The following is a 19,680-nucleotide window of genomic DNA, read 5'->3' as shown; positions in this document are numbered from 1 at the left end:
GCCGACGAGACAAGGGAGCATTGGCATTCAAGGCCTTGCTTTACAGCTGAGCCAGCGCATGGGCTATCTCGACGCCTCCCCAGAGTGACCCCGGTTCAACTTACTTTTATGAGGCCATGCGCCTCATACTTGAGCAGCCCCCCTCCTACTGGTGCACCTTTGAGCTCCATAGGTTCGGCAGGGGCCCTTGCTGGATTCACACCTTTGGCTTCGGTCCTGCCGCCAGGCAGGTCCCTTGAATCAATGCCTGGCTCCGGACTGGCTCGAGTCATACCATCTCAAACTGCCCCCAATGCTGATGCTCCCGGCACATCCCCATTCTAATCCCCGACACGGAGCCATAGGGGCATCATCCAGCTCTGGCACTGAGTGGAGCTGTGCCCTTCCAGGCCAGAGCCTGAGGCCTACTCTTGTGGGCTGGGACTTGAGGTGGACTGTGAGGGGTTTGTGACTCCGAAGCATACCAGCCTTTTGACCAAACATGGACTGGTGTGAGGGTTTGAAAGAGGCTAGCGAAAGGTACACCTCTCTAGATGAAGGCATTCCTTCTCCTGCTATGCGGGCTACGGAGGAGGGAGTGTCTTCTGCAGGGGTGGTCAGAAGGACGGCAGAGGTCCCATACTTTAGCCTGCCTTCTAAGGCAATCAAGCCAAATGTCTTGACAGAGGTACTTCAGCCAGGATAAACCCCCTCAGAGCCTCTTCTCCATTTTAATGAAGCCCTTACAGACATTCTGCTTGCGGCCTGGTCGAAACCAAGCAAGGGGAACAGAACAATTGCTCACCACCACCGGCCTGCCCCAGGGGATCCCAACTTCCTCACACAACACCCTACCCTGGGGAGCTTGCTGGTCCAACCCTCTACCTCCCACATAAATCCTGGCGCATTCCCTACCACATCACCAGATAGGAAGTCCTAGATGTTGGACACCTTAGAGATGTTTTTTTCACCAGTCTGGAACTATGGTCTGTGAACAGTGCGTGTCTCCCATGCGCTATGAGATATGGTTACGCAGGTGCTGTCAACAGTTCCAGGACAGGCCCGAGCCGTACTCTCCAAGATGTTGCTGATAGGAGAGATGCAGCTAATTTCACTATCAGATGTGGACTGGAAACCACCGACTCACTGGGCACAGCAGTTTAATCAACAGTGGCCTTAAGGCACCATGCCTTTTAGAGGTCGGCTGGCTTTTCTGGAGATGTCCCAGCTTTGCTTACGGATATGCCCTTTGATGGCTCCCATCTCTTCGGAGACAATGGAGATCCAGCATTAGAGCGCTTTAAGGCCACAGGGCTACGGTTAGGTCCTTAGGCCTTTCCAATCCCCTCGTCACCACCAAACTGCCTTTTGCGGCCAGCTGCGTCTATACCCTACAAGCTACCGCTGTGTGCCAGCTTCCTAACCTCTGCTTGGCTGAGGACACGGTATCCACAGACCCTGTGGGTCAGGCAGTTAAACGTCAGGCAAGTCCATTAATCCTAACCCTCTTCTCCATCAATCTGGAGCATCCAAACCTTCATAGTCTGCTGCCCTCTTACTATCATGGGCACCCATTAGGAGGCAGGATACAGCGTCACCTGCCCCACTGGCGGTCTATCACATCCAACCAGTGGGTTCTCCAAATGGCTACTCCCTCCCCTTCATGCCGATTTCCCCCCAACCCCTGTTCAATGCCACCCACATCCGACTGGCTGACAGAGGCCAATCTGTCTCTTCTCCACCATGAAGTCACAGCTCTCTTGGCCAAGGGAGCCATTGAGACAGTGCAGAAGACAGAAGTAGGTCATGGTTGCTATTCCCACTTCTGGTGCCCAAGAAGGTCAGAGACCTTCATCCTAGACCTGGGACCACTCAATTTCTTCATCAAGACGAAGTTCAAAATGCTCATGCTCGCTCAAGTCCCCTCTACCCAGGAGACTGGATGATAGCATTGGACATTCAAGACACATACTTCCACGTTCTTATCCTGCCTTCCTAAAGGTGTTACCTGTGGTTCACTATGGGCCACGAGCACTTTGTTTGCTGAGCTCCCTTTTGATCTTACCAGCGCCCCTCAGATGTTCACCAAGGTGATGACGGTTATTGCAGCTCATCTGGAAGGATCAGGGGTGCCAGTTTTCCCCTTTCTCAGTGACTGGCTTTTGAAGGCAGACACGCCTGCATCTCCTACCTCCAGACTACGGCGGACCTCCTGCACTCACTGGGGTTCACTATCAATGTGCCAAAGTCACACCTGACTCCCTCTCAGACGCGCCCTTTCTTCTGAGCTGTTCTCGAGACAGTGCATTTTCAGGCCTATCCTCCTGAACGGCGAGTCCAGGGTATTCAGGCTGTGTTAACAATGTTTCAGCCTCTATTCTGGGTTTTGGTGAGGCTGACTCTGAGGCTGCTGGGTCTCATGGCTTCCTGTGTGTGACACATGCCTGCTGGCATATTTGGGCTCTGCAGTGGGACCTGAAGTTCCAGTGAGTACAGCATCAGCGGAACTTCTCTCACATGGTCCAGATCTCAGAGGGAACTAACAAACCTCGATCAGGTCAGCATCAAACCCTTCTCCCTTTCCCAACCAGATCTGACAGTGCTGCCAGATGCATCACTCCTGGGATGGGGGCGACCATCTGGGAGAGTTCAAGGTCAGAGGCCTCTGGTCTCTATGCGGAATAAAATCAACATTTTGGAGCTCCGAGTGGCCCGGCTCGCATTAAAAGCCTTTCAACCCTCCATCAAGAAAAGGCTAGTGCAGGTTTTCACGGACAACACCACTGCCATGTGGCGCTGCAACAAACAGGGTGGGGTGAGGCCATGGACCCTTTGTCAAGAGACCCTGCCTCTCTAGACATGGCTGGAATGTCAGGGCATATTCCCTATGGTTCAACATCTGGCGGGCTATAGGGATGCTGGGGCGGATGAACTCAGCCCAAGATTCCTAGCAGATTACGAATGGCATCTCAAAAACTGAGGTGGTGCAAGGTCTCTTTCAGCAGTGGGGAGAGTCTTGGTTAGATCTGTTTGTCACGGACGACAACGCTCAATGTCAGCAGTTCCGCACACTGGAGTTTCCAAGGTAGCTTTCGCTCGGAGACGCTTTTCATTTCGAGTGGAGTTGAGGCCTCCTGCATATCGTTCTGCCAATACCATCCTACCCAAAGTTCTCAAGAAGATCAGGAGCGACCAGACCTAAGTCATCCTTGTGGCTCTGCACTGGGCTCAGAGAGTGTGGTATCACAATCTGTAGAGCAAGACCATCAGTCCCCCGATCAGGCTGCCCCTTCGGGAGGATCTTCTTAAGCAGGGTAGAGTCCTCACCCAAACCTGTCAACACTCCATTTTCTTGCATGGTGATTGAGCAGCAGTTGACCTCTTTTCACCTTCTGGCAGAAGTCTGCAATGTTATTCTAGCAGCCAGGCGTCCCTCCACTAAACCAGTACATACCTTCCATTGGAGCAAGTTTGTGGCATTGTGTGCAGACAGACATGTTGACCCCCTTTACTCTCCCCTTTCTCATGTTTTTCTGTTTTATTTTCCTTGCCCAGCAGGAGCTAAGCACCTTGGAAGGATACCTTTCTGCTATATAAATCCTTTTCTACGGTTGCCTGACCAGCCATCCCTCTTATAATCTTCTATTGTATGTAGGTATCTGATATTCCTAATGTGTGCTTCATTTGAGCCATTGCACAGTTGTTCTTTTAGGCTCCTTACCATTCAGACAGCCTTCCTGGTGGCAAAAACATCTGGGCGTAGGGTCAGTGAGCTGCAGGCTTTTTTATCCAAGCCTCCATAAGTGAACATCTACCCAGACAAGCTAGTTTTCTGTAAACTAGAGCTTCCTTTCTCCCGAAAGTCGGCACTCCTTTTCATGCAGGCCTGTCCATCACCCTGACGATTTTTTTCTCTCAGCCACAATCCTCTAAAGAAGAGGAACGATTCAACCATGTGGACCCAAAAAGAGCATTGTCGTTCTATTTTTACTGCACAAAAGAGTTCCAGATGGAGGACTTGGGTAACTATTCTAACGTAAGGAATCTGCGACCAGAAGTCATTGTCAAATGAACAAGAAACTTGCCTTCAGTAACACCTTATGTGGTAGAGACTATGTAGCCACAGATTCCTTAATGACGCGTCCTCCCTGCAAATGTATTTCTGGGGACAGAGCTTTCCCTTTTCCGGGCCCTAGTTTTCCACACCAGTGTTATTCGTGGCTAAGCTTTCCTGTCGTGGAGTTGCAAAAAGAAACTGACGTCACTGTGCTAGTTTGGCACCTGTATATGCATTGCAGACGTCACTTCCCGCGCCGACGACGCCATGCGCAGCTGATTGACACCATCTACCGGCCTGCAGGGGTACTGGTGACGAAATAAAATTGGATCCAGTCTGATTCCTGGGGATAATTAACAGGCAAGCACTCTGTGGCTCAACCGGATAAGGTGTTACCAAAGGTAAGTAACATGTTCATTTTCGTCCTGATCTACATTGGTGGCTGGATTCCTCTAACATTTTGGTAAGGTATCCATTCATCTCAGCACAACGGCAGCCTTTCATTGGCAATATGTGCTCTGTTGATCGTTTAGGGTCCTAACCATGGTGACATGACGCAGTGGAAGCTGGGGGTACTCAGTCTTGCAATGAAGACATTTTCTCTCCTCCTCCTTATGGGGAATCATTCAGATTCCATTGGAAAACACTGCAGCCATTCATTATATCAACAGACGGGGTGGTGTGGGCTTATGGGTCCTTTGTGAAGCGGCTTGCTTCTACCAGAAGGCACAGCAATGTGGAATTTTCCTAGTAGTGGCTCATTTTGCAAGTTCAATTAATGTTGGTGCAGACACTTGGTTGCCTCTTGCAGGAGGACTATCAGAGGTCTGGATGGGACCTTATCCAGATTAAGGACCTACTCTCCCAGTGGGATGGTCAAGTCCTCCACCCTAGTCTCAAAATGTTGGAGCTGCATGTGTGGAGCTTGAGTGGTGCCAACTAGAGTCCATTAGCCTACCTGACAAAGTTGCAGATGTCATCCTGGCAGCCAGGATGTCTGTTTCTAAAACCATCTAGCAAGTCGCTGTGACAATTTTGTTCAGGGATGTGAGTCTCAAGGCCTCAGTGCCTTTAAATTTAGAATTTCCAACTTCTTGAGATTTCTGTTGTCTCGTGCACAACCAGGCTTGGCAGTAGTGACAGTTAAAGGCTATTTGACTCTGCTTTCTACTTTTGTAGCTTTCTGACTAAACATCCTTGGTTTGATCACCATTAGTGTTGTGTTTCGTTTACTTGTTTCCCCTCCCATTTCATTTATTGTGGGATTTGAATCTATGTTAACTTTCTTAATGTCATCTCCATTCAAGCCGATGCACGTTTACCCAGGTTGCCTTCTCACTTTAAAGACCATGCTGTTGGTGGAAATGATTTCAGGTCATAGAGTTGGAGAACTTGAGTCCCTTTCAATTTGTCCACCTTTCATTTTGTTTTACCAGAATACGTTGGTCCTTCGCACCTATACTTAGCAAAGGTGGCTTGTGCATTTCATATGGGCTAGTCTGTTACCCTTCCTTCTTTCTTACCTCCTCCACATCCAACCAAAGAAGGTGAGCAGCTCAATAGACTGGACGTGAAATGTATGTTGCCTTACTATATTGATCTCATGCAACAGGACAAAGTGGGTTGTCCTATGCTTTGCCAATAAAGACCCTATGGAGGGCATTTGTGTCCACTCCACAAAGGCCATGGGTTCTTTCACAGCTCTATGTTCACTTTTTTTGCCTACTTTTTCTAAGCACTACTGTCTCGTATCTTAGCTATGCGGTGAATGGGACTTTGCCTGAAAAACTTCACAGGATTTCTGTGGCTGATCATCATTTTCCAGCTTTAGGACTCGTTTATAAGGTGAGGAATCTGCAGGAAGATAAACATAGCAAAAGAAAGTTACTTAAGTGTAATAACAATATTCCTAGTGGTTATGTAATTCCGCAGTTTCCTGACAGAACTCCCTCCATCGATCTGTGTTTGTGCCATGGTTAATAAGATATTCAAACATGCTTTGTGTTGTATTTGTGGATATAATTGCTACTCTCTGTTCTTCCCCACACACCTCTATATGGCACGTAAAATGTTTTGGTAACTGACAAGGACGTGTCGATTTGTGCCTAATATATTTTGATATTGTCTTATCAAGCAGTGAAGTCACAGTTCAGGCCCAGGAACGTAGCTTCAGGGGGTGGATGTATAGGGTGGAACATCCTCCTAATAATTTACAAGTGATGGGCACATATGTGTCCACTGTAATTGTGATTGTATGGCAAATTGTGTGAAGAAGGTACACAACTCAACATACTGAAGGAAAATAAAATGGAATGCTTAAATCTGAATTGATGGGCTATGCCTATGGGAGGATGGTGAAATGAGGAGATGTTTGTATAGAATGGAAAGACCGTGAGGTGCAAATGATTTAAGAAATATGTGGGGACAAGAAGGCAGTAAAAGTGTATTAGACAAAGAGACAGCAGAGGAAATGGCATGAAGAGAAACAGTAGTCATTGAGGCACTCTGAAGACCTCCTCTTCCATAGAGTTTAGCAATGTTTAATTCAGTCTTCCATTTTCAGGACTGAAACATTATCAGTTTTATTTACAGCAAAATCATCATTGTTATTTATTTATTAGTGCTAAAAAGGCATTGGCAAGGCCAATATAGGTCTAGCTTGTTTTTTATGTGTATGTCTGTTGTTATGTTATATGTCCGAATGCTATGACATCAATTCAGAGAGAGCACCCAAATACTATCCGAGAGGCATGGTTTGTAAAGCACAGGGTTTAGTTTTCCAAACCCTTAATCTACACCATGCCTCTCAGAAAGGACTGTAACATACACTTCTTTGCCATTGTCCCTTTAAAGTCTCCCCACTTTTGTTGTCCCACTTACAGCACTGGCCACCTGGGATGATGACCACAGTGATCTGATCAGTGCACAGTGTTGTAGCTTCACTCCCCTCTCAGACCGTGTGTGTGCCTCGACACTTGTGACACAGAGCTTCAGCAATTGAAGTTGGCTTTTAAATTATGTGTTCCCCAGTGCAGCATTGGTTTCCCTCCATCTGTGTTCACGTGTATATGAGAAGAATCAGACATTGGATCTGCACTCCAACTATTTTATCTAGGGCTTTCAGGTCCTAACAAAATCCAGCTTTGTTCTTTCACTTTTACCCGTTCACATATACATCTGTCTGGGCACAAGCATATTCTCACACACAACGCCCATATATACGTACACCAAGCAATACCCACACCACAGCCATACACATACCACATATATAAAGTGACCTTTAATCCACCAGTACACTTAAACTAGCCCTCAAACATCCTTACAAAAATACCCATCAGTCCACAGTCATTTTCCTTTCACATGGAATCTCCGTCCACAGTCTCCATTCATCTATGCATGCATCTGTCTACACAAATTCAGCATTCATCAAAACATAAATTCAGGCTCCCACTCATCCAGTTGTCCACCAGCTGACACCATCATCCACTTCTCCATCCATTTACTCGCATATCAATACAGTCGTTCATCCCGCCATACATAACATAACATGACAAATGTATTTGTAAGTAAACGTTCTCCCCTTGTGCATCTTCGTACTGAAATACCATACGTTTATGCACAACCATCCATACCTAACCATTTTACTTGCTGAGCCATCTATGCATTTACTAAGCCACACAACCATACTGAAACATATGGATCCACTAGGCAAGGGTGTTTGCTGTAGACTGTGCTGTGCCTGTTATTTGAGAAAGGAGGCTTCACTAATGCGTCCTGAGTTTTACCTGTTCAGTGACAGCCGGAACCTTGTATTTGCTGTCCGGGAGAGAAGCTTTCACTACTGTTACCATGTGGTACCTGTTCTGATACGAATGGAAGCTTACACTGTTAATGTCCAGCTGTACATTCTTGTGTGAATTTGGGAAGTTTTCCAACTGAATCACATGTTGTATCTGTTCTGTGAGAGAGGGAAACCTGTACCGCTAATTCCCGGCTGTGCCTGTTCTGAGAGTGACACTTTCACTGCAGATGGTGTGCTGTACCGATTCTGTCAAGAAAGGAAGTTTGTACTCTCAGGTTTCAGAAGCATTAATCAAACACCCTGTTGTGTACTCGTCTGTCGATGCCATAGGGGTACATATGGGTGTGGGTTCTGATCATGATTCCCCATCTTCTTTGAAGACCTGCAGGAATTTCTCAGAGAAAAAGCTCAACATTTCTGCGTATGCTGACGTTATTCAAGGGCCTGCAGATGGTACTTACATAGCAGTTTACGGAAAGCTGTCTGAAGCAGATTTGCAAATATTTTGCACTGGGTTTGCAGCGCAAAAGCGATACAGAGTTGTGCAAAATGTTTATTTTGTATTTACTTTGACGCACAAAAGATGTTTTGCGCTGGGAAGTTGCCTGAAAGTAACACATGGCAGCGCTTTGCATTACTTTGCGTCAAGGAACATTCCAAGGGTGGTACATGGGCGTTCCCATGCAACCACCCATATTTTTCAACAATAGTCGACAGGGCTTGACACCCCAAAATTAAGTTGGCATACAGAAAGGGAGAAATGTTTTAATTTCTTCTAGCTTTTCCCACTGTGCACCACACATCCAAAGTAGGCAACGTTTTAAAGTTAGTCGCAGTATAGTGCAGAAGTATGTGCATGGTGTTAGGCAGCCTAATTGTGTGCCGTCGCCCTACACAATCACAGCTGAAAGTCATACAGTTGTCAAAGTGTTTGCTCCGTCAGTGGTACATCCGTTCAGGTTATACCGGTAATTGAAATCCTGTCATTCATCAAGATATCTATTGTGAAATAGTTAGATGAAACCTGCTACATCCACCAACACTTAAAATGACATCAAACTACAGAATTAGGAAAGGTAGCTCAAACCCAACAACCACTTAAAGATGAGAAATGGGCACCTGTACACCCCAACAGAATGAAACAAATTGCAGTGTCCTCTGCCACACGAATCAGTGTGCATAGTATTCATATCTTTAAATTTGGCGTACGATTTCCTTATTTTCTGTTGAAAGGGAAAATGAAATAAGGATCACCAGTTTCTTGATGTTTACATCACCACAGTGTACAAGGATTTTATGATCCAGTTAGTGTCAAACTTTCCTTTGCTGGAGTTTAGGCACCTTATGTCGTTACACATTGATATATATTCTGCAGCATATTCTATTATTTTGCAGTTTTTACCTAGCTTGCCCTTCCTGTTCATCTCTTCTTCCAAGCATGGTCTGCTGCTCGGCTTAGGCTGCTAAAAGGTCTGCTCTTACTGTCTATCGTGAGACTGGTTTGCTGGTGTTAGTTATGAGCTTATGCTAGCCTGCTCTTCAGGGCATCTCTGCCCTACATTGCTGTGAGAAGAAACAGGGGTTGAGTGGAAAACGTAGTCCAGTCTATCTCACTGACAATGACTTGATTTACTTTTCTAAATAACAGAAACGTACTATCCCTGGCCGATACCACCAACCAGTGGCCCCAGCCTTACCCATCCTTCATTGTTAGGTACACCTTTTTGCTTGTTGGGAATCTTCAGACTTACCCCCCTTAACATTATTCACCAAGCTATGCCCCTTCCGAGGTCAATAGTGCCGCCTGGGAGCGCTTTAGAAAAAACTTCTAGGGATTAGTTTGCAGATCAGTCTGTCACCATTAACTTGTAGATCTGAGGTGTGTTGCCAGAATGATGTGGAATCCTCCAGTCTCCATGCCAGTCGACCATGCCCAATGTGCCCCAAGACCCCTCTGGCTAATGCAGCATATAAGAGAGATAGAGCTGTGAGAGAAGGCACACAAATTATGATGTTAGTTTGTAGTCACACAGCTCATTTAATCAGATTGAGGTTCTCTTTGATTTTCTGCTGTCTCACAAAAGCGACAGCTGTTCGATGGCATGTGTGGCTGTATATACACATACTGTGCATTATACTGCCATCTAGTGTTAGGTTTGGAGTGCTGCAACTTGTTTTTGTTCGAGAAGGCTTTTTGGGTCACGAGATTGAGTGGCCACTCCTTCTCGGTGTTACTGCGCATGGACATCGAGTTCTATGTTAGATTAGTTTTTCTCCACAGTTGGGTTCAGACGTGTTTCTACTCACTCTGTATTCACTCACTCCGGTTCGAGATTCTTTTCCATCTTTACTTTTCATCAACGGTACTGTATTTCAGTTGCATTTTTTATTCATAATTTACATAGACTTGGATTACATTTCAAACACATACTGTACAGGGTGGGCCTAGTCCAACCCAGGTCTATTTCCTCATGGCACAGAGGAATATGACACCCTAATGGAACTGGACGATGTTTAGATTTTGTCCTCGGTGCCACGCCAAACTTCCACACACGGATCACCATTGTGTGTGTAACCTTTGCCTTTCTCCAGACCATAATGAGGCCACCTACGATGTGTCTCCATCATTTTGGTCCAAGAAAACACTCGGGGACAGAAGAGCTTGCAGGCTGGAAATGGCACAATCAACACAAGACAGCACCCTGGAATTTTTGGAGAGGAGCATGCACAAGAGGAGCTGGAGTGACAAGGGACATTCTCGATCGAAGACACAGATTCCGATGTTCAGTCTGACTTAGAGCCAGGACTACACTTCGCCGCTACTCATGAGTCAAAAAAACCTGCCCCGTCTCCTTCCACAAAGACAGTTAAAAGACTCACAAAAGAGGTCACAGGAACACCATTGCCGTTGGGCTATGGTAGGTCACGAAAACTTGATTTGAGTGCCCCACCCTCGGCTCAAATTCAGAAAGAGTGAACTTCAGCCTTTACAATCAGCCTCTATTCCTTCGGTCCAACCTCAACAATGCAAAGGTTCTGAATCGAAAACTTTGGAACTCAAAATGTTGGCGCCATCAACTTTGGCACCAAAAAATTTCAGCACAGAGCAAAACAACACCATCTGCCCCTTTGGGATGGAAGATTCAACACAGACATAACATTTGGCTCTGAAAACAGCCAAATCTAACCATTTATCAGCTTTGTTGGCTCCAATTGAACCACTTCTAGAGGCTGTGGATGCTAAGCAATGGAAAATACACATTGATAAAGACACAGTCAGAATTGTGGCTCTTTCACCATTCATGTGAAGAAGAAGCTTTCCTTTCAGGAGTCTCTCGAACCCTCACCTACACCAAAAAAGCCACATAAGGAAAATACTTCTACTACTGCTACAGCTGTTACTTTACAAGAGCCGCCACCACTTCCTCCATCTCTATCTCCTCTCTCTCTCCTCCACCTCATTCACCTAGCTCTAAAGAGGGTGGGGAATACACACCAAAGGGTTCACCTGTATATGGTAGGGAAGAACTAGAGGATACTCTACAAGGCCCTGACCCATGGGATACTTATGATACAAACCCAATTATGGATCCAGTTTTCTATCCTGTCCACCCCTCACCTCCAGACGACACCACTGGCTATCAACAAGTAATAATGAGGGCTACAGCATATCACAATGTCAATTACATAAAGACCCAATAGAGGAAGACTTTCTATTCGATACCCTCACTTCAACACATAAGGACATACTATTCCTCCCTATGTTGCCAGGAATGCTTAGACATGTCCAGGACATTTTCAAAGAACCTGTGTGCTCCCATATCACTACACCACGGGCAGATAAAAAATAAGACTGCCCCATCTAATCCAATATACATCCGGTCCCAAGTGCAACCAGATTTCATTGTTACCACCACTGCCATGAAAAGGGTAAATAGTCAGGCTGCTGGAGATATTCCTCCTCCAGAGAAAGAGAGTAAAAAACATTCAGCAGGAAAAAGGGTTGCTGCGCAATCGGCCAGTCATTGGCTAACTTCCAAGCACTACTTGCTAGATATGATAGGGCACACTGGGACAAAATGGAAGACCTCTTTCAGCACCTCCTAGAAGAATTCTGGAAACGTGCACAGCAAATTGTCTCTGAAGGTCAGACAATTACGAATCATTCAATTAGATGCGCTAAATGCAGCTGACAAAGCTGCACGACGGGTCAGTAACAGTATACTCAGAGGACATGCCTGGTTAGGGTGCTCTGGTTTCAAACCAGAAGTCCAGCAAGCTGTCCTCAATATGCCTTTCGATGGGGAGCACATATTTGGGTCCCAGGCTGAAGTTACCCTAGAAAAACTCAAAAAAGGCACTGCTAAAGTGATGGGTGCCATACAAAACCAACCAAAAAGGTTTTTTTTCACCGCCCCATTGTACTGGGGTGGCTACAAAGCAACCACATCCTCTGATCACTCAGATCCGCAGCAGCATCATTCCTCTTCCTCCTACTCCAGAGAGCTTTTCAAGGGGAACATATAGAAGAAACAGAAGAAACTGCTCCAAGGGCAGGGGGAAACCACCAACACTCATGAATCACCCTCCACAGCCAACATTGACTACCTCCATATTCCCCCTCCTCATTGCACTCCAATAGAGGGGTGTCTTCAGTTTTACCACCAACAATGCAGAGACATAACACCGGACCTACGGCTCCTATCCATTATCCAACATGGTTATTGTCTAGAACTCACATCAAGACCTCCAAACATTCCACCTTGCAGACACAAGATGTCAATAGAACATCTTGCTCTTTTAAACAAAGAGGTTCAATCTCTACTGCTAAAAGAAGCTATAGAAAAAGTTCCTATACAATATCAAGGAACAGGAGTGTACTCACTCTACTTCCTCATTCCCAAAAAAGACTGCACTCTAAAGCCTGTTTTAGATCTCAGACCTCTAAATCAATATATTCTCTCAGAACATTTTCACATGGTCACACTTCAGGATGTGATTCCGTTACTTAAAAAAAAAAAAAAAAAAGGCAACTTCATGACCGCTCCATATCTCAAAGATTCTTGTTTTCATATTCCAATTCATCCTGGACACTGCAAATATCTAAGGTTTGTGGGGGCGGGACAACATTATCAGTTCAAGATTCTACTTTTCGGGGTCACAACTGCTCCCAGAGTATTTACCAAGTGTCTAGCAGTAGTTGCAGCACATCTAAGAAGATATAAAATACACGTATTCCCTTACTTGGACGATTGGATCATCAAAGCCAACACTTGAAGTCAATGTCAGTCTCACACTCAAGTCACAGTAAACTTTCTTCACAAACTAGGGTTTACAACAAACTTCATAAAATCACAATTACAGCCTCTGCAGATTCAGCCGTAGCTGGGAGATATACTCAACACACAATTGAGCCTTGCTTACCCCAATCCAGCATGTGTTCACAATTTCAAACAAATAATCTCTTTAGTACAGGTCAATCAAACCTACACAGTCAAAACATTGATTTCTTAGGTATGATGGCATTCTGTATTGCCATTGTCACTTATGCCAGACTCCATATACATCCCGTATAACAGTGTCTTTCTCGCCAATGGCCTCAAGCTCTGGGTCATCTTCAGGGTCTAGTGTTGGTAGATCAACCAGCTTACATCTCTCTTCTATGGTGGAATCCCGTCAACCTACTCAAAGGGCGGCGTTTTCAGGACCCAGTTCCCCTAGTAGTTTTCACCTCAGATGCCTCCCTGACAGAATGGGGAGCTCATCTCAACAATCTCACAGTACAGGGACCACGGGACCCCAGTCACAGACATGCACATCAATGTTTTGGAACTTCAGTACTTCTAGCTCTAAAGGCTTTTATGCTTCACTTTAAAACACAAATCTGTCTTGATCCACACAGACAACATGACAGCAACGTAATATTTACAAAAACGGGGGGGGGGAGACATGCTCTCTCCAGTTGTCTCAGCTAGCACAAACAATCTGAATGTAGGCTCATCATCATCACATTCATCTTCTGGCAGAAAATCTTCCAGGCACAGATGACTTTGCAGACCTGTTAAACAGGAAGCATCAACAAGTCCACAAATGGGAACTTCATTCAGTAGTCCTTCAAAAATACTTAAAGTGGGGACACCCTCAGATAGATCTATTCTCCACAGCAGAAAACGCAAAATACCAAAACATCGCATCCAAGTACCCACACCCCCAGTTCAAAGGCAATGCCCTATGCATCAACTGGTCAGGGATATTTGCTTATGCTTTTCCACCTCTCCCACTCATTCTATTCCTGGTGCGGAAAATCAAACAAACTTCTCTCAAAATGATTGTAGTAGCACCCATGTGGGCTCGCCAACCGTGGTTTGCAACTCTGCTGGATCTCTCCCTAGGACCACACGAGAAACTCCACAGCAGACCGGAGCGTCTCGCACAATTTCCAACAAATAAGGCACCTAGATCCCAGTTCACTCAACCTTGCAATATGGCTCCTGAAGTCATAGAGTTCGGTTACCTTCAGTTAACTGCAGAATGTATGGATATTTTAAAACAGCCATGTAGAACAACAATTAGAGCCTGCTATGCAGCAAAACGGAAACATTTTGTCTGTTATGCTCAATCTAAACACATTGATCTATTAACACGATCAGTGCAAGCCAATATTAGTTATGTGCTTCACCTGCAAAAAGCAAATCTTGCTTATACATCAATTCGGCTACACTTAGCTTCAATTGCAGTATATTTACAAAACAGACAACATACTCCAGTACTTGAAATACCAGTTCTTAAGGATTTTAGGGAAGGCCTTAAAAGAGTAATCCCACCCAGGCTAACCCCAGTGCCTGCTTGGAATCTTTATATTGTACTCACTAAGCCCATTGGTCCTCCATTTGAGCTTCTTCATACATATCCTATACAATTCCTTTCTTACAAAGTGGCTTTCTTAGTTGCTATCACATCTCTAAGACATGTTAGTGAGCTACATGCCTCAACATTGGAGGGGGCCTTTCTTTCAGATACATAAGGATAAACCTGTCCTGCGTACAAACCCTAAATTTCTACCAAAAGTGGTATCACAGTTCCACATAAATCAAACTATTGAGTTATCGGTCTCCTTTCCACTTCTGGACTCTGTGGCAGAAAGAGCACTTCACATATTAGATGTAAAAAGAGCTCTCATGTATTATATTGACAGAACTAAACAGTTCAGGAAAACTAAGCAGCCTTTTATGTATTTTTCAGCACCACATAAAGAAAATCCTGTTACAAAAAATAGCATAGCTAGATGGACAATAAGGTGTATACAAATATGTTCTGCTAAAGCAAAAATACAATTAACAGTTATTCCTAAAGCACATGCCACAAGAAAAAAAGGCGCCACAATAGCATTCTTCAGGAATATCCCCTTAGCTGACATTTGCAAAGCAGCTACTTGGTCTACACCACACACATTTACAAAATATTACTGCATAGATGTTCAAGCTCGTCAGCAAGCCAATGTAGGACAGGCAGTCCTTAAAACACTTTTTCAAACAACTGCAACTTCCACAGGCTAGCCACCACATTTGTTTGAGAGGACTGCTTTACAGTCTATGCATAGCACGTGTATCTATAGCCACACATGCCTTCGAACTGAAAATGTTACTTATTGTTGCATGTAGTGCTGTAGATTCACATGCACCCTCCCTCCTCCCCAGAAGCCTGTGACTGTTTCAGTTAGTTTCTATTTGTATACAGTTGTATAGATTTCATTATACTTGCATGGACATACTCTTGTCGATACTCTGTTTCACCTGCCTGTGGCAAAACAATCTAACAAAGACCTCAATGCCCATGCATATTAGCACCAAGAAGGAGCCACTCAATCCTGTGACTTGAAAAACGTTCTCGAAGAAAAACAAGTTGCAGCACTTAGAGTCCAACACTAGATGGCAAGATAATGAATAGAATGTGAATCTACAGCACTACATGCCACAAACAGATGTCTACTGGTAAGTAACATTTTCCTTTCAATACTAAACAGAACACAAGACTACTGTTACTCTCTGTTCATACATAAACTTAACATACACACACCCTTCATTTGCATGTATATGGCACATATGTTAACCTCTACTGGAAAATAGAAATACTGTATAGATTTGCTCTTGTAATGGATTCACTAACTAAGGCAAACATATCTAAGGCACAGTATCTTACTCTTGCTAGGGCCAAAAGAACTGTTGACTGGTCTTGTTCCAATGTCACATTGTAGCTTCTAATACACCACAAATAGAGACACTGATTGGAAATATAGGTTCACACAGGATCTGTATATATATATGTTCGATGACATGTGTAGCTGCAGATACACATGCTGTGCACATCCCGCCATCTGGTGTTGGGCTCGGAGTGTTACAAGTTGTTTTTCTTCGAAGAAGTCTTTTCGAGTCACAAGACCGAGGGACTCCTCCCCTTTCGACTCCATTGCGCATGAGCGTCGACTCCATCTTAGATTGTTTTTTTCCCGCCATCGGGTTCGGACATGTTCCTTTTCGCTCCGTGTTTCAGGTCGGAAAGTTAGTTAGAATCTCGGAAAAATCGTCGGTATTGTTTGCGTTCGGTATCGGGTTAGTTACAACAGATCGACACCGACTTTGGAAGAGCTCCGGTGGCCCTTTGGTTTTTTTTTTCGATCCCCCGTCGGGGCCTGGTCGGCACGGCCACGTGTCTCTTCAAGGCTGATGGAACGGACCCCATTCCGCTTCTGTCCAAAATGCCATAACAAGTATCCATATACAGATCAGCATCTGGTCTGTAACTTGTGTCTGTCTCCAGAGCACAAGGAGGATACCTGTGAAGCCTGTCGAGTGTTTCGGTCCAGAAAAACATTAAGAGACCGAAGAGCGAGAAGACTGCAGAAGGCGTCGGCGCCGACAGGACAAGGGCGTTTCGAAGAAGAAGAAACCTTCTCCATCCATGAATCGGACTCGGACGACCTCGAGCCCGAAGAAATGCCAAAAACCGTGAGTAAGACGTCGAAGCATAAAACTCACGAGAAGACAACAAAAGCCCAGGGGACGCCACCGCCAACAGGCCATGGCTTAACCCGAAAAATAGGTGACCGCTCGACGGCACCGAAAAAGGGCATGCATGTGGTGAAGTCATCCGACTCCGGTCGAGATACCGCCACACAACAATCTCGGGCCCGAGACAGCGGCTCCGAGCAGATTCGGCACCGAGACAGTGGCACAGAAATGGTTCGGCACAGAGACACCACAACGCCGAAAATAAAGAAGGTTTCCTCGGAGCCCAAAAAGGTGACCGAGAAAGTTTCGATTCCGAAACATCCAGCCTCGGAACCGAAAACAGGTTCCTACACAGAGGAACATGGATTGTCCTCCCAGATGCAAGGACATAAGTTCGGGGAAGAACTTGAATCAGTTGAGCCAGACTACACTCAAAGAAGGCTCCACATTCAAAAAGACACAGGGAAGATAAGCCCTCTTCCCCCAATAAAAATGAAAAGAAAACTTGCCTTTCAAGAAAAGGACAAGCAGCCACAGGCAAAGGTGGCAAGACAAACAACTCCCCCACCATCTACACCACCGTCAATGCATACATCACCGGTAGCCACTCCACCACTGATGCAGTCCCCGACTCATACTGCAATGAGTCAAGATGATCCTGATGCATGGGACCTTTATGATGCTCCTGTGTCAGATAACAGCCCAGACTGTTACCCCACGAGGCCGTCACCACCTGAAGACAGTACATCCTACACGCAGGTGGTCTCAAGGGCAGCTGCCTTTCATAACGTCACCCTGCATTCAGAACCAATTGAAGATGACTTTTTATTTAATACACTATCTTCCACTCATAGCCAATACCAAAGCTTACCTATGCTCCCGGGAATGCTAAAGCATTCCAAACAAATATTTCAGGATCCTGTAAAAGGCAGAGCCATAACTCCAAGGGTGGAGAAGAAGTACAAACCACCGCCAACAGACCCTGTTTATATTACGCAGCAATTAACACCAGACTCTGTGGTTGTTGGGGCAGCCCGCAAGAGAGCAAACTCTCATACCTCAGGAGATGCACCACCTCCAGACAAGGAGAGTCGCAAATTCGATGCTGCTGGAAAAAGAGTTGCAGCACAAGCAGCAAACCAATGTCGTATTGCCAATTCACAAGCACTTTTGGCAAGATACGATAGAGCTCATTGGGACGAAATGCAGCATTTCATAGAACACTTACCCAAAGAGTTCCAAAAAAAGGCTCAACAAGTGGTAGAAGAAGGTCAAAGTATCTCCAATAATCAGATACGATCAGTAATGGATGCAGCGGATACGGCTGCAAGGACAGTAAATACTGCAATAACTATAAGGAGACACGCATGGTTGCGTACGTCAGGATTCAAGCCGGAAATACAACAAGCCGTGCTGAATATGCCCTTTAATGAACAGCAGTTGTTTGGGCCGGAAGTCGACACTGCTATTGAAAAACTCCAGAAAGATACTGATACGGCAAAAGCCATGGGCGCACTCTACTCCCCACAAAGCAGAGTCACATTTCGCAAAACACAATTTAGGGGAGGGTTTCGAGGTCAACCCACAGAGGCCACAACCTCACAAGCGAAGCCCACTTATCAAAGCCAATACCAGCGGGGTAGTTTTCGGGGGCAATATAGAAGGGGACAATTCCCAAAAAATAGAGGGAAGTTCCAAAGCCCCAAAACCCCTCAAAACAAGCAGTGACTTCCAAGTCACACATCCCCAACACATAACCTGTGTGGGGGAGACTAAGCCAATTTTACAAACAATGAGAGGAGATAACAACAGACACCTGGGTACTGACAATTATCCAGCATGGTTATTGCATACAATTTCTCAAATTCCCTCCAAACGTCCCACCGAAAACACACAATATGTCAAAGCAGCATATGGATCTTCTAGGACTAGAAGTTCAGGCATTGCTACTAAAAGAAGCAATAGAATTAGTACCAAAACACCAGAAAGGAACAGGAGTTTACTCTCTGTACTTTCTCATACCCAAAAAAGACAAGAGTCTGAGACCTATATTAGATCTCCGAACATTAAATACCTACATCAAATCAGATCACTTTCACATGGTGACATTACAAGACGTAATCCCACTGCTCAAACAACAAGACTACATGACAACACTAGACCTAAAGGATGCATATTTCCATATACCGATACATCCTTCACACAGAAAGTACTTAAGGTTTGTATTCCAAGGGATACATTACCAATTCAAGGTATTGCCATTCGGAATAACAACTGCGCCAAGAGTCTTTACAAAGTGCCTAGCAGTTGTAGCTGCACATATCAGAAGGCAGCAAATACATGTGTTCCCGTACCTAGACGATTGGTTAATCAAAACCAACACGCTAAAAAAGTGTTCACAACACACAAAGTATGTCATAGAAACCCTCCACAAAGTAGGTTTCTCAATCAACTACACGAAGTCACACTTTCTGCCGTGTCAAACACAGCAATACTTAGGGGCGACAATCAACACAGTAAAAGGGATTGCCACTCCAAGTCCACAAAGGGTTCAGGCATTTCACAATGTAATACAGGCCATGTGTTCAAAACAAAAAATACAAGTCAAAATTGTGTTAAAACTCCTAGGCATGATGTCCTCATGCATAGCCATTGTCCCAAACGCAAGGTTGCACATGCGGCCCTTACAACAGTGCCTAGCAACACAGTGGGCACAGGCACAGGGTCAACTTCAAGATCTGGTGTTGGTAGACCGCCAAACATACACCTCGCTTCAATGGTGGAACAGTATAAATTTAAACCAAGGGCGGCCTTTCCAAGACCCAGTGCCACAA

General features: G+C 45.2%; 1 protein-coding gene across 2 annotated transcripts in view; it reads left to right on the top strand.

Annotated features, from left to right (window-relative positions):
• The window catches only part of SNX4 (sorting nexin 4), a 454,378-nt gene that overhangs the window by 305,110 nt on the left and 129,588 nt on the right, over positions 1-19,680 (top strand). The window lies entirely within an intron of this gene.

This window comes from Pleurodeles waltl, chromosome 3_1 (assembly GCF_031143425.1).
Source record: "Pleurodeles waltl isolate 20211129_DDA chromosome 3_1, aPleWal1.hap1.20221129, whole genome shotgun sequence".
Lineage (NCBI taxonomy): Eukaryota > Metazoa > Chordata > Amphibia > Caudata > Salamandridae > Pleurodeles > Pleurodeles waltl.
The sequence above is the reverse complement of the archived record's forward strand: the minus strand, read 5'-3'. Positions and strand labels throughout refer to the sequence as shown.